Below are 14,208 nucleotides of genomic sequence, written 5' to 3'. Positions count from 1 at the left end.
AAACAAGCAAATGGAAACAAGGGATAAAGGAAAGTGACCACCACTAATCTCCTTCAGGTTCAAGCCTCAATGAGATAATCAGTCAGAACTTTTGCACTGCTAAGAGTGAAAAATGCTTTCTAAGTTTCAAAGTCTTACCTAAGAGAACTTAGAATTTAGAGGAATATCTGATGAATCAGACTTGGGCTGGTACTACACATTTGGCAGATCTAGAAAAAGACTGGGGGAAGCATTGAGTAGAAGCTAGTAGTGTCTCCTTGTAACACATCAAGCTTTTTGGTGGCCTATCCTTAACCATGTTCTGTTTGGTATGTACGTGTGCTCTGCATGGGAGGGATGACTGAAAATTACATAAGGGTTTAGGAATCTGAGAAAGGGAATCCTATGAATAAAAGTTGTGAGAGTAGACGTGGAAGAATGATGTGTTTTAAGCTACTGTGCTATACAATTGTGGAGGGTGCTGTTCATATTATCTTCCAAGTAAATGGTTTCTCCAAGGGTGTTCACTGTGGTATCAGACAGCTAGGGTAGGCTCACAGAACTCCATGAATGCAGGGTAATGCCAGGACAGCAGACTGAACCTGAGGGCCTAGGAGAAGAACTGAATAGAGCCACTGTGGTAGTTAGATTCAGTTGTCCACTTGGCCAGGTGAAGGCACCTAGTTCTGTTGCTGTGGACATGAGTCAATGGTACGTGAACCTCATCTGTTGTTCCTTACATCTGCAGTCGGCTAGGAGGCGTGCCTGCTGCAATGAATGATGTTTGACTTAATTGGCTGGTGTTTAAATGAGAGAGTTCAATGTACCACAGCCCAAGCAGCTCAGCATGCCTCATCTCAGCATTCACAGCTCAGTCCAGGCCTTTGGAGATGCAGAAAGAAATCACCCCGGGGAAAGGTGTTGGAACCCAGAGGCCTGTAGAGAAGGCCAGCAGAGACCATGCTGTGCCTTCCCACATAAGAAAGAACCTCAGTGGAAAGTTAGCTGCCTTTCCTCTGAAGAACTAACAAAATAAATCCCCTTTTATTAAAACCCAATCCATCTCTGGTGTGTTGCATTCTGGCAGCTAGCAAGCTAGAACAGCCACCTAGCCAATTATGGGATAAACAGAATAATCTGAGTCAAGGGGGCAAAGACATATGAAGAAAGTCTCTGTACTTGAGGGACTTTTAGGATGTGAATGAGATATGACATAGTGAACTAATGAATGTTGCTTTGTGTTAGGAGGACAGCCCTGACTGATATGGACAAGATTCCAACCCCTATCCATTTCATATTTTTGAGGACCACAGACAAATAAAGTTTAAAAACAAACTTCAAGAAAAGGAGTGGGTGAGGAGAGACTAGATTGAGGCTTCTGCAGTCTGATACATTGGAGGATCTAAGTAGAAATTAAGTTCAGTGATTGACAACTTAAAGAAAGTTACAGTACACGCATACCTAATTTTGGAGACTGAAATTTATAGTGTAATCTTTGTCTGCCCTGGTTGGGGATGGGGAAATACTGTCATGAAAAGTGGTGAGGTGTAAGAAAAATCCTGCCATGGAAACTCTATCTTTCGTTAAAAGTGATTATTCTAAGTCTTTTAAATAAGATATATTAAGGACTGAAATACAGTAGTAGCAAGAAAATTTTTAAAAATTTGTTCATTCTGAAATACTCACAAACTGAGGCCTTCGTTGAAATCAGCAATCACCTTTCTTGTGGAAACTGCTTTGTGAGGCTGGCAAAACCAAGGAGGGAATTGAAATTATTAATAGATACACTCAACCATGAAGGTAAAAGTCTTGGTCCTTTTATACCGGCAAATATCAATATATCTATAAGATCTATAATGAAAAATAGAATAATTGTTATGGGATATAAACAAAAGAAGTAAGTTGATTTGGAATTACAGCTTAAGAAATTTGATAACAAATAAATTTAACTCTTTATATTATACTATACACCAAAGTAAGGCCCTGAGAGATTAAAGATTTCATGTACAGTTTAAAAATAGAGAAATAGAAGAAAATATGAATGTTCTTGGGATGGGAAAAACATGGCTAAGCATAAAACAATGGAAAACATCATAAAGAAAAAAATAATAGATGGGAACAAAAATTTCTATGTATTTTTCTGTGTATTTACCATAAACAATAAAGACAAAGCATTGACATCCATAATATATAATGTGCTCCTATGACTAAATTAAACTTAAAATATCAGTAGAGATATTAGTAAATAAAAAAGAAATTGAAATAACTCATAGATATGAGGAAAATGTTAACATCCTTAGTGATGACAGGTAATTGAATTAAATTATGTTTTATTTGACAAATAAAATCATCGATTTAAAACAATGATAACTTGTCTTGTCAAAGATATAATACCATAGGCACCTTCAACCACTGCCATTGAAAGTATGAATTAGGATGATTATTTTGATCATTGTGTACTATGTTTCTAGTAACAAGCCTGGTGCCTGATATAACTGATGCACAATATGAATTTGTAGAATAAATGAACTCTTTGGTACAAAGTAAAAGGAACCTTCAAATTTCATAAGGCCTTCAATTAACTCTGGCTTGTAGGGGTGAATCTTGATGACGAAACAATTTTTGCATATTCTTTAGAAATGAAGCTGTTAGAATTACAATTTTTTTTTTACAGGAATATAGAAGAAAGTGAAAACGGAAAGTTTTAATTCTCAGTGAATTCATACCACTTGGTAAAGTTTAGAATAAAGTTAGTGATGTCATAGACCAGTAAGTTAGTTTAATCATTACTGTGCTGATATGTGTATTGCAACTTAAGAGGTATAAATTCAATTTTCTATAGCAAACATCTTCTAGTAAGTATAATTTTTTTATAATGAACATATAGTATGTAAATTCGATTTCTTATGGCAAACATGTAAAACCACATTTGTGGAATTCATAGTCAATTTCTTATGGCAAACATATAAAGCCAGATTTGCGGAATTCATAGCCTCAAGGACAATTGCTGTATTCCATAGGTGATGACAGTGAATCTTCATACATATAAAAAGAGTTTTGCAGTAAGTCTTTTTTTGGCTTTTTCAACGAATAATCTAGCCAAACTCAATTTCATGTGACAAGGTATAGAACATATGTAGATCTAATGTAAACATAATCTCCAACCCAAGGTGCTAATGATCTGCCCTTTGAGCCTCCCTGTTTTCTGATTTATAAAATTCTTTGAAACTTCTTTCTCTAGAAAACGAAGTGAATGATCTAGCACGAAGTTTTATGCTCTTAAGTACTTTTTCTCTTAAGGCTTCTTATTAAAGCTCTGGTGACTTATGACCTATGGTTTCATATAAAATTGTAATCAAGGCAAAATAAAAGTATGCACGTATGATTTTATAATTCCTGTGTCTGAAATATAAATAAAATTTATGTATAAAGATATTCATCACAGCATTATTTGTAATAGTAACAATGTAAAGTAAAAGAACAAAATATAAAAATGACTGAATAAAATATGGTACATCCATGATGCAATGCTCTGAGAGCATTAAAATGGTGTTTGTAAAATATTTAAAGGCATTAAGATGTGCTATGAGGTAATGTTAAATGAATAAAATGGTATGTAAAATTGTATATGCAGTGATCTCATTTTTGTTGTATGTAGAGGAAAGACAGGATGCTAATACATTAAATTACTAACAGTGCTTATTTTGGGGGTGATGTAAATATGGGTGATCTTTATTTTCTTCAACTTTTAATTTCTACAATGAAAGCATAGTATTTGAGAATTATACTTTTCATTAATGTCTCTGAAGTTCTCACAATAATGAGTTTATCTTAGAAGTATCAATCGAATGGTCCAAAGGATAAAAGATGTGAAAATAGGAGCCCTAAAAGAAATAGGAGCAATAAATGTTCTTTATTAAAATGGAAAATACAACCCAAGGAAAGGGTACATATTATAATAGTCACTAAGACTAATGGCATGCCAAGTCAAAAAAAAGACAAGAAGGGGAAATCACAGAACCTTGAAGAATAGGGACAGAGTAAAAGCTACTAGATTTGGAAATGATGATGGTGATGTCTAAGAAAAAGTTTCAGTGAAAGAGTGTTGAAACTAGACTAAGGATTAAGGTGAAAGTGAGTCATGTAGAAGAGTAGAGTTGAGGGTCAGTTATTCCTGTGAGTATGAGCAGGGATGAAAAAGGGAAAAGTAGAAAGATGAAGTTAAGGGAAAATTTATTTAGAGTTGGAGAACCTTTAGTACATTAGTTGTTAAAACAAGAAAACAAGGAGGACAAGTTTGAAAGTGATGAAAAAAGAGGGAAGTTCTGGGGCAAGTTCTGGGAATGAATGAGATCAGCATTAACAGAATGAAAGCCCATTCCTGGAAAGAAGCAAGGGGATTTCTTCTTTTAAGATGAGAGGGAAAGATGGGAGAATTGGCAAAGTTATGTAAATATCTATTTTTTTGATAAAAGATAGGAAAATTAAGAGATCTCATATCAGAAAGCTTTGGTTATCTCAGTGGAGTTACTATCACAAAGTCATAGACTGAGAAGAAGAAAGAGGACAAGCTGGAAAAGCCAAGGAGTAGGTATATAGGAAGGGTACCAGGAGAAAAATCAGTGGATAAGAGCGGAAAAATATTTTGAAAATTAAGGCAATAGATGAATACAAAGTTTATTGTTATTATTTCTAGATCTTGCCCACAGCAACCTTTCATAGAGTCCTTGCAATCATCCTAAAACAACAATAACAAAATATTCACCAGGGGTCTGCTAGCCTTTAGCTTATCTGTGGTTTCCAAAGCATCTTTTGTTCATCCTTAGCTATGTATCATGGAGACATTTTTCTTGGTTGGGTTTCCAAATTTACTCACACTAATGATGTGGAAATTTATGTTTTGTCAGGCAGATTGGGGAATTTCCCCCATGAAATCTACATTTTTTTCTAAAGTCAAAATTCTCATCTATACCTGGCAAGTACCCATATTTTCAATTCATTTCTCCATTTATTATCCAAAAGAGAAGTTGAAAATTGCTGCACAAATGAAACTACAAAGTAAATTATCACTTAAAACTGCCCTTGTTTTCTCTAAATTTCATGTTACATTTTGGTTTTTAGACTCTTACTCTAGGAGAAAATAGAAGCATTGCTTATTTCCTTCATCATTCTGTATGGCACCAACACAGATGGTATATATAATCTCTTTCTTCATCATTAATCCTTTTTTTTTTCCACAGATCCTTCACACATGTCTCAAGATTAGGGGCATGTACTTTGTCTGCTTCCTCAACCAAATATATTCTTGAGTTCTCAAACACAAATTCCTTATGGTTTCTGAAATCAAACTCTATTTTATTGAGATATTCATTCTGTCTGGATGCCATTCTTTAAATTTTCTGCTTGGAAAAGTCATCCCTCAGAGTATGATTTAAGTATCTCCTCCTCTGTTCTTCTGATTTGCAGCCTCCATCCATACCAATCAAAGTTGATTTTTCTATCCTTTGAACTATTTCCAGTTATTTTATATGCCCTAGTTTAGCACTTTTCCTATGCTGCATTGCAATTATTTGTTTAATATATGAATCCCTCATAGGCAATGAGCTCCTTGAGAGCAAAGATGACATCCTACACGTCTTTGAATCTCTAATGCTTAGAACTCTATTAATATGCCTTTTAACTGAGTGATGCAGTAGCATTCCTTTAGCATGCTTTATGAAAAAGAGGTCCTTCCAGATAGTCCACAGAAAAAGTATTTTGTGATCTTAAATAAGTTTGTGAGGCTTTGAATATTCCCAGTTCCCTTGATGGGATTTAGCATCTTAAAGATTCTGAGAAATCTTACAGAAAAGGATAATTTTACTAACTCAGAGTCTCCCAAACATTTTGATTAGGTAATATCTATTAACTTTTTCTGTAAAGGACCTGACAGTGAATATTTTAGGCTCTGTCTGGCCTGCTGTGTCTATTGTAACCTCTCAACTCTGCTGCTGTAGAAGAGTTGTCTATGGAAAGCAGCCATAGAGAATACATAAACGAATGAGTACAGCTGTGTTACAATAAAACGGTACTTACAAAAACAGCAGTGGCCAGATATAACCTGCAGTCTGTAGTTTGCTTAACCCTGAACTAGAATTTTAAGGAACACTCTTTGGAGAGGACTGAGTTAGCCTTGAGATGCATAAATGGCAAAGTTATTCTTCAGCTAGGATTCAAATTTTTAACTTAAACCATAGCATTTGAGAGTTCTCTAAAGATTTTCCCTTTAACAATGCTGTCCTTCAACCAGCCCCTATTCCCTGATCATGTCCGTTTTAATTCTGCAAAGTTATGTTTTAGGCTTAGGGCGGCTAAGCACAGGTCTTATTTCCAGTGAAATTAATTTCCTCAGAACTTTTCCATTGAGGGCTGTGTTACTGTGCTTTCTAAGGTGAAAACTCAAAAACTCTATGAACAAATTAGTGCTGCTGTTCTGAAGAGATCCCAGAATTCTTCTCTCCCTTCTAAATAACACATATACTTTATAAAAGGAATTTTTAGAAACAATGCCTTAAGTGAGACTATCAAATATTGAAATGATTTCAAGTTCTAGTAAAGCAAGATATAAAGAAAGTCTGGTGCAGGGAATGGCTTTGGGTAGGTGAGGTAGTTTCATCAAAACTAGGCACATAGTGTCTACAACCATTAAGCACTGGCCCAGCCTGAAAGTAGAAGATCTCCAGTTAAGCACATAGCAAATTAAATTTATCAAACTTAAATATGCAATTCAATTGTATTTACCAATTTGTGCTCCTGATTGCCAGTTAAATAAATTCCTGAATATAAACATTCAAATATTTATGGCCAGTTATTCAGCCCCAGTGTAAGGTATTATGTAATTGAGGACTACACAGTAAACATCTTCAATCTTTAAATCTGTGAGTTAAATCAGTATTTCTGTTTTCCCAATTAACTTCTGTTTTCAACTCTCCTATGGCTCTTTCTTAAATTAAAATTTTTTTCCACACTGAGATTATTGAAAATAAATATAGCATTCTATATAACAAGTATCATTATTTTATTGGCTTCTTGATATGTTATTTGTTTAAGTACCCAATAGGTATGGCCTTTGCTTCATTGCCATCTCTTTCTAAAATTCATCTAATTTTTATCCATATTGCCTCTGCATCCCTTTCATAAGAACAATTTTCAAGTCTCTCCAAGATTTTAAATTTAGTGTATGTCTGCTGAAATAGAGATAAAAAATACTTGGTTTCCAATTTTTGTGTTCCCCACCCACATAATATCTGTATTTTTAAAAAATGAACTGATTTAATTTTTTCTGCTTGGAATTCTAATTTTTCTCAGTGTGGCCTATTCCCATTAAAAGCATTTGCCTTCACCCCTCTGAATAAACCATGTATTCTCCATGTTGAGGTCCTACTTATGTGAAAAGCTGGATGGTAGACCAAACTCTAAACCCATTCATGGCCATGAAGATGAAGATAAGAACAGAGAATAGAGACAGTCTGAGCTCTCCTGCCATACATTGATAACACCCACATATGAAAGGTAATTCTACTTATGTCCCAAACTCTGACTAATCATATTTTCCTTTTATCAGTGTTGAGAGTTCAAAAATGTTCACTCCAACACTCCCACCTCCTCATGAGTGGGAAGTGGAAGGCTTGGATCTTCCTTTATATAATGTGATGAAGTAGGGATTAGTGATTGCCCTCTAATGAAAAGCTGGGTTTCCCACCAGATATCTTGCCTTCATCGCATTTGTTATCCTCTACTTGCCTCCTGTAGTCTCTCTCCCCTGAGAACAATTTTCTAAACCTGGATTCCAAAGGCTTTCCCATTTCATATTCATTGGTGAGTCAGCACTGCGAGATGGTGATAGCATTTAGTTATCAGACTTCAAGTTTTCATTTGTAATATAATTTCTGACTATGTCTTTAACTATAGAGTAATTGCTCCCCTTATTTCTACTTTTTGCCTCCTGAACAAATGTAATATTTTCCTCTCCCTACCCCAGCAACTGCCCTGAGACTCTGGGCATTCTAAAATGCCTTTTCATCATCATGATTTACTCTGCCATTTTCATCTTAGCCTCCCTGACTTAGCTGCCATTTTCTTTTGTTTCTTTTCTGTTTCTCCTGCCTCACTTCCATTTAAGAATTCATTCCATGGGGCACATACTTTGGGTTCTCCTCTGATTATCAGGCTTTCCTATTCATGGAAATATTAAACTTCAAAATTGCAACAAAGAAAGAAAGTGAGAATAGAAATATAAAGAATCAGAAAAAATTATGGTAAAAACAACCCAAAATCTAAAACTGAAAATTATCTACCTGTAATATGACCCATATATAGTCCTTAGATGTTATGCAACTTGGAATAGAAATTCTGAGAAGCTGGAATATTATAAAATATTTTACCCAGTAAAGGGAAAAATATGAAAGGTTTGGAGAAATATAGTTTTGAACTGCTATACATTTAGTGTATAGTAATAGAATAAAATATGGTCATAACTAACTTCAAAGAGGTGGGAAATGTAGTTTTTACTTCAGGTAACAATGTGTTGAAATAGAATTAGGGTACAACTAATAAAGAAGGTGAAAGTGGATATTAGGAAATATCTAGCAGTCTCTGACACATCTGAAAAAATAACTTGATTCACTGCTAATTTTAATGTCAGTATAATGATGATCCCCAACTAGAAATACTATTGGCTATAGTTATCAATAATTGGGTGTTCAAATGGGCTTCATGGGAGTAATGAAATGCATGGTGAGTTTCTATTAATGATAATGAAGAGAACCACAAGACTATTTTATTTAATTGTCTTCCCTGTTTTTAGTTTGTGATGAAGGGAACAGCTAAAAGACAAAAAAGCATTTAAGTTGGCCTCATGCATAGAAGACATGAAGTTTCTCTTCTACAAACTCTGATACAGAAAGGAATCCAGTTACCTTAGCTCATAAAAACTTATTTCCTGATTCCTGGTGCCTGCCCATGCAAAAACAAACAAACATAAACAAACAAACAAAAACTTATTTCCTTTTCTTTTCCTGACTATAACTTGCATCTGTTCTCCCAACTTGGTCTTTGTGAGTACTTTGTTTTGACACTGATATATGATATGGAATTATCCACCTGAAGAATATTATTCCTCTACATAAGTATGAAAAATCTTATCCCAAAGCAAAACTCTGAAAATATGCCATATTGAACTCTATTCCAACTAAAAGAGACTGAAATTGTAGGCTGAAAGACATAGAAAACACAGATCTGCTGCCATACATAGATGACAGGGTCTTCTTCTGAAAACTCAATTTGATTCCATTGGTTAGTATATCTATCTTTAAGCCAATACCATGCTGTTTTGACCACTGTAGCATTGCAATATGCTTTAAAGCCAAATATTGTGAGCCCTCCCATTTCATTGCTCTTTCTGAAGATATTTTAGCTATTTGTGGCACCCTGCTCTTCCAACTAAACTTGGTTATTGGTTTTTTTCTGTTTCTGGAAAGTATGTTTTGGGGATTTTAATTGGTATTGCATTGAATCTGTAAGCCAATTTGGGTAGAACTGACATCTTAACTGTATTTAATTTTCTAATCCATGAACATGATATGTTCTTCCATTTATTTGTCTTCTCCGATTTCTCATTTTTAACACTTTTTATTGTGATATATACACAAAATCAATACATTTCAAAGTACATTGTAACAAATAGTTATAGAATAGATTTTGAAGTTTGTGGGTTACAGTTCCACAATTTCATGTTTCCCTTCTAGCTCCTCCAAGATACTGGAGAGTGAAATAAATAGCAGTACAGTGATTCAGCAGTCATACTCATTTGTTATAATTCCTTCGTTTCCTTTGATCCTTCTCCCAATCTTTAGGTGTATTTGGGCTATGCCCATTCTAACTTTTTCATGTGGAAAGAGGGTGTTGATAATATGGGATAGAGCAATGGAACTTTTTGGAATGGCTAGCCCCTCTGGGTTTCAGGACTTATCTGGCCTAGGAACCATCTGGAGGTTATAGGCTTCTTGAAAATAAACTTAGTGTATGAAAGTTTGGTGGAATCTCAGAGAGACCCCTAAATATTCTTTAGGGTTAACACAAATGGTTTTGGTTGTGGTTTGGCAAATAGTGGTGATTAGTAATTTCTAGCTGAAGTTTGCATAAATGTTGCCTCCAGAGTAGCTTCTCAACTCTAGTTGAACTCTCTTATCCACTGATCCCTTATTTTGTTACATTTCTTTTCCCCCTTTTGGTCATGAAGGCATTGTCAATTTCACAGTGCCAGGGCCAGGCTCATCCCTGGGAGTAATTTCCGACATTGTCAGGGAGACATTCACCACAGGATTTCATGTGCCATCTAGGGGGGAGGATAATGATTTTACTTACAGAGTTGGGCTTAAAAAGAGAGAGAGGCAACATCTGAGAAACAAAAGAAGTTTTATGGAAGTAACTGTAGGCATAACTATAGGTAGATTTAGATTCTTTGCTATATAAATAAGCCTCAAGATTCAAGGACTTACTACTGACTTGGGAGTCTCTAATATTGAAAATATATCAGGGTTTTCCCCCTGTTGTAAAGCTTAATAGTCCCATAATTTTTCTCCTATCCCTCAAGGGACTTTGCCAATACTTTAAAATTATCTGCCCAACATTTTCTGGGAGGTGTCAGGGTTTTACATGAAGCTATACAGAATTATAAGTCCTCATTCTCATTCTGGATTCCTTGTGTTTGCATTGTTTAACTGAGCTATCCAGATAGGCTGAATTAGATTGTATGGTACAGAACATGTAGGTTTTGCAAAAAATAAACCTCTTTCACTTTGGTCTCATACAGTAGGTGAAGTTCTAAAATTCAGACTATGTCATCCTTGCTCTTGTATTCTGATTTACCTTGTCCCAACCCAATCAGCTTCATTCTTGATTCTAATTGAAGGCTGATCCCTTTTTTGGTTTCTTTAACAGTTGTTGTATGTAGCAATGCTGACTTTTAGAGCTGCAGAACTCTAACTCTGAGTCTTAGGTGTCACACAGGTCCCAAAGTTCTAGGGAGATACTAGCTTATGCATATGTAGCACAGCATCTCAAAATCTTGAAATGACGTTTACAGCTCTGGATTAAATGTAACTGCTATATAAGCTTACAATCTAGGCTCCAATTTTCCTATAAACATTTTCTAAAAGAGACTATACAATATTTATTCTTTTGTTTCTGGCTTATTTTGCATCACATAATATCCCCAAGGATCATTCATCTCATCACATACCTCACAACTTTGTTTTTTTCTTTAGTTGCACAATATTGCATTGTATGGCACCATGTTCACCATTCTTCTTCTCTGTCAATGTGTTCTTGTATTCTTACAGCAATTTCTTGTAGTTTTTTTGGTATAGGTCCTTTGTGCCCTGGTTAAATTTATTCCTATATATTCGATTCTTTCGATCGCTATTGTAAATGGAATTTTTCTCTTGATTTCCTCCCCAGATTGCTCACTGCCACTTTGCTGAGCTCATTTATTACCTCTTCTTTCCTGTAGAATTTTCAGGATTTTCTACATATAGTATCATGCCATCTGCAGACACTGAATGTTTTACTTTTTCCTTTCCATTTTGGATATCTTTTATTTATTTGTCTTGCCCAATTGCTTGAACTAGAAATTACAGTACAATATTAAATAACAATGGTGACAGTGAACATCCTTGTCTTGTTCCATTCTTAGAGGGAACGCTTTCCATCTTTCACCTTTGAATTGATGTTAGCTGTTGGTTTTTCATATATTCCCTTTCTCATGTTGAAGAAGTTCCCTTCTATTCCAACACTTTGAAGTGTTTTCATCAAGAAAGGATTTGAATTTTGTCAGATGCCTTTTGAAAATCCATTGAGATAATCATGTGGTTTTTTCACTTTGATTTATTGATGTGGTATATTATGATAACTGATTTTCTTGTGTTGAACCAGCCTTGCATACCTGGAATAAATCTCACTTGAACATGGTGTATAATTCTTTAATGTGAGTATTTTGTTGAGGATTTTTGCATCTATATTCATTAAAGATATTCTCATATAATTTTATTTTCTTATAGTATCTGTGGCTTTGGTATTAGGGTGATGTTGGCTTCACAGAATGAGCCAGGTAGCTTTCCCACCTCTTCTTTCTCACCTTTTCTTGAAGAGTTTGAGCATAATTAGTACTAATTCGTTCTTTTCTTAAATTAAAAAAAAATTTTAACCATAACAACATGCAAACACAAACATTCTTATGATATGATCATTCCATTCTTGGTATATAATCATTCCATTCTTGTTATATAATCAATAACTCACAATATCCTCATCTAGTTGTATATTCATCACCATGATTATTTCTTAGAACATTTGCATCAATTCAGAAAAAGAAATAAAAAGAAAAAAACTCATACATGCCATACTCCTTACCCTTCCCTCTCATTAGGACTGCTAGTGTTTCCACCTACCTTTATTTCCCCTATTTTTTTCCTATACCCCTTGCCATTTCCTTTCTTGATCACTAGCATTTCAGTCTACTATATTTATTTTAACATTTGCTCCCCCTATTATTTATTTATTTTTAATCCATATGTTTTACTCATTGGTCCACACCATAGATAAAAGGAGCATTAGACACAAGATTTTCTAATTCTTTCTTGTATGCTTGGTAGAATTCACATGTGAAGCCATCTGGTGCTAGGATTTTTTGTGGGGGGAGTATTTTTGATGATCGATTTAATTTCTTTACTTGTGATTGTTTTGTTGAGGTTGATTATTTCTTCTAGGGTCAATGTTGATCGTTCATTTTTTTCTAGGAAGTGCCATTTTGTCTATATTTTCTAGTTTGTTAGTGTATAGTTGCTCATTGTATCCTCTTATTAACTCCTATATTTCTGTGGGGTCAGTAATTATGTCCTCTCTCCCATTTCTGATTTTATTTGCATCCTCTCTCTCTTTTTTTTTTTTCATCAGTCTGGCTAAGGGTATACTGATTTTGTTGATTTTTTTCAAAGAACCATCTTCTGGTTTTGTTTATTCTCCCTATTTTGTTCAGGTTCTCAATTTCGTTTATTTCTGCTCTAATCTTTGTTATTTCTTTATTAATGTTTGCTTTGGGGTTAGTTTGCTGTTCTTTTAGTTCCTCCAGTGAATAGTTAATTCCTTCATTCTTTCTTCTATTTTAATATAGGCATTTAGGGCAATAAAGTTCCCTCGCAGCACTGCCTTTCCTGCATCCCGTAAGTTTTCATATACTGTGTTTTCATTTTCATTTGCCTTGAAATGTATACTGATTTCTCTTGTAACTTCTTCCTTAACCCATTGGTTCTTTAAAAGTATGTTGTTTACCTACCATATATTTGTGAATTTTGGTGCCTTCTGCCTATTATTGATTTCCAACTTCATTCCATTATGATTCAAGAAAGTGTTTTGTATAATTTCAATCTCTTAAAATGTATTGAGACATGACTTGTGAACCACAATTAAATGTTAATTGATTAAACACCCCAGGCAAATGAAATAGACTGGCAGAAGGGATTAAAAAACAGGACCCTTTTATATGCTGGAGAATGATCCATGAGCACTTGAGAAAAATGTACATCCTGCTGTTGTGGGTTGTAATATCCTATAAATGTCTGCTGAGTCTAGTTCATTTATTGTACTATACAAAATCTCAGTTTCCTTTTGATCCTCTGTCTAGATGTTCTATCCATTGATGAGAGTGGTGTATTAATGTCTCCAACTATTATTGTAGAAGTGTCTACTTCTCCCTTCAGTGTTGTGAGTATGTACCTCATGTATTTTGGGGCAGTCTGGCTCACTGCATGAATATTTATGATCATTTTGTCTTCTTGATGAATTGTCGCTTTTATTAACACACACTGTCCTTCTTTGTCCCTTTCAGTTGTCTTACATTTGAAGTTTAATCTGTCTGATATTAGCATAGTTACCCCCAGTCTTTTCAGGTTGTTCTTGTGAAATGTCTTTCTCCAACCTTTCAGTTTCAACCTATTTTTTGTCCTTGGGTCTAAGTTAGTCTCTTTAAAGCATATATATAGGTCCTGTTTTAAAATTCCTTTTGTCACTCTATGTTTTTTGACAGGGAAGTTTAATCTATTAACATTTAATTTTATTACTCTAAAGCCTGTACTTTCTTCTACCATTTTGTCTTTTGGGTTTTAGTTGTCACATCTTGTTTTTATCTCTCTT

This window comes from Tamandua tetradactyla, chromosome 5 (assembly GCF_023851605.1).
Source record: "Tamandua tetradactyla isolate mTamTet1 chromosome 5, mTamTet1.pri, whole genome shotgun sequence".
Classification (NCBI taxonomy): Eukaryota; Metazoa; Chordata; class Mammalia; order Pilosa; family Myrmecophagidae; genus Tamandua; species Tamandua tetradactyla.
The sequence above is the reverse complement of the archived record's forward strand: the minus strand, read 5'-3'. Positions refer to the sequence as shown.